Source organism: Micromesistius poutassou (assembly GCF_964030765.1).
Source record: "Micromesistius poutassou genome assembly, chromosome: 8".
Taxonomy (NCBI): domain Eukaryota; kingdom Metazoa; phylum Chordata; class Actinopteri; order Gadiformes; family Gadidae; genus Micromesistius; species Micromesistius poutassou.
This window is the reverse complement of record NC_140278.1, coordinates 18,358,239-18,360,738: the sequence shown is the minus strand read 5'-3', so window position 1 is coordinate 18,360,738 and position 2,500 is coordinate 18,358,239.

The following is a 2,500-nucleotide window of genomic DNA, read 5'->3' as shown; positions in this document are numbered from 1 at the left end:
GTGTGTGCATGTGCACTGTGCCGGTGTGTGCGTGTGCACTGTGCCGGTGTGTGCGTGTGTGTGTGTGTGTGTGCATGGTGCTTGGAGTGTTTCAGTGTGATCACTGACTCCAGTAGGGCTCTGGTGCATTTCAACGTACATTTTGTCCTACAATGGTACAACAGTATAACAATATATGGCACCTTTGCTCCATATATGTCTTTAGACTAAACATCATTATTTTCATTTGGGTTGCATGGCTGATTGCAGTGGCGCTGGAAACCCAGTGGTGGCGCTGGTGCCTGGATGCACGTGGGGGAAACGAATGCCCTTTCTTTCTGGATGTAAAATGTGCATTGCTAGGTTATATATTGTGAATGGTTTGCAAACAACCATGAACACACCTTCATGCAACCTATCAACCAGAAGACAGACAGACATGCGCTCAGGCGTGAACACAAACGTGCAGGCCACGGCCACACACACACGCAATGGTCCGGCCTGGACCAGGCGTTGAAACGGGAAGGACCCTCTGTTTTCACGGTTTGTAATCTGTTTCACCCTGAATGAGATCAATGGGTTTAAACAGAACTAATGGAGGAAGAGACCGAAGCCATGATGTATGGACAGAGAGAGAGAGAGAGAGGGCACAGAGAAAGGGGTTAGCAGACACAAATCCCCTTCCAATCAGCAGCAGTCCACAACACAGCCGGGAGATCAATGAACAAGACAGCGGTGATCAATGAAGGAATAGCACAAGATAGATGGGCGAGCATAGAGCTACAGCCATCACATACACAGCCAACGTGTGAGAGACGGATGGGCGGGCGGGAGAAGGGGTGGGGGGGGGGGAGGAGAGGCAGGCGGAGAGGCAGAGGGTGGATGGTTGGCGATGGGCTGGAGGGAGGCCCTGAAAGACTTCTGACAGTCATGTCAAAAGATGATGGACGAGCGCGAGGATCTGAGCTCGCTGGAGATCTTGTTAGGGAGGCGCCTCGTGCCTTCCCTCGTGTTGGCGGGATAGTTGATCAATTCAGCCGTTAGGCATCGAATCGCAAATGTACTGCCAGTCATTTCCCTGAAAATAATTTGGCTGCGTGTGTGCGTGTGTGTGCGTGCGTGTGCGTGCGTGTGCGTGCGTGCGTGCGTGTGTGTGTGCATGCGTGCGTGTGTGCGTGTGTGTGCGTGCGTGTGTGAGGGTCTTCCTTGCTCCAGATCAATAGCCTTGTGGTGACAGCTAAGAGCTGATTAATGAAACATATGGATCAGTCTCTCTCTGCTCTGCCCTCTCCTCAATTACCAGCTTCATTGCATTGCCTTAACACCCCATAGGGACGCCTCCCCGCCCCCCCCACCTCCCTATCTCTCCAATCTCCCTCCTTGTACATCTCACAGTTGCCTCTTGGTAAAATCTCCATGACGATCATAACATGGCAGATCAGCAACCCACGCCTGTTCGTTTTGACGATGATGGATGTTTTTTCGATCACCGCGTACCGTCCCGTTTCGATCCCATGTACCGTCGGGTTTGTATCTACATCTCGATGGGGTGCTATGTCCACAGCGCAATTTATTTGCACGACAAAATTTCTTATCATTGCCGGTGATCTCGTGAATTTGCAGTAACAACACATTACATTGTGAGAACATGTGTACGCGGAAAAGGGGACCCAAAAACCATCATCGTGGATTGGTGAATGACACCAATCCACTCCGGGAAAGTGAAACTCTAAACCCCTGTATTCCAAGCGTATCACACAGGCCATAGCGGATCCCTGTAATAGCGCTGTGCGGTGAATTCCTCCTGATATCGTATGATAGAGAACAACACAAACAAACAGCGCCGCAAGGGAGTTTTCATGAGGCAATGAAGCCTTTAATTTGCTTCTGGGCTCTGCCCCTCGCCTCTTCGTGTGTATTAATATCACTTCCTAGTTCTGCGCGCTCCACCCCTCCACGTTACCTCTGTCTCCCTCTCTCTCTCTGTCTCTCTCTCTCTCTCTTTTGGACTTCAGTTCTTCTTCTGAGTCTCTCCAGCCTCTCGACTTCTCTCTTTTCATGCTCTCCTTCCTCCTCCTGGCCTCAACGCTGTCTTATCAGCTCATATGACTAAGCACAATGTGCGTGTGTGTGTGTGTGTGTGTGTGTGTGTGCGGTGTGTGTGTGTGTGTGTGTGTGTGTGTGTGTGTGTGTGTGTGTGTGCATGCATGAATGCATTAGGTCTGCACTTGATCTTGGTCGTCGTGACATTTTTCAACAGAACGAGTCACGACTGAATCCCCCCCCCCCATCCCTCTAGCCCCCTCCCCAGTTCTTACTCTATTCCCCCCTCCTCTCTCTCTCTCTCTCTCTCTCTCTCTCCCCTCTCTCGCTCTCTCTCTCTCTCTAGCTCGCTCACGGTCTCTACAGCTCTATCTCATCACATTCTCCCTCACATTCTCTCTTTCTTTCTTTCAGTCCTTCTCTCCGTCACATTCTCTCTTTCTCTCCGTCACGCTCTCTCTCTCTCTCTCTCTCTCTC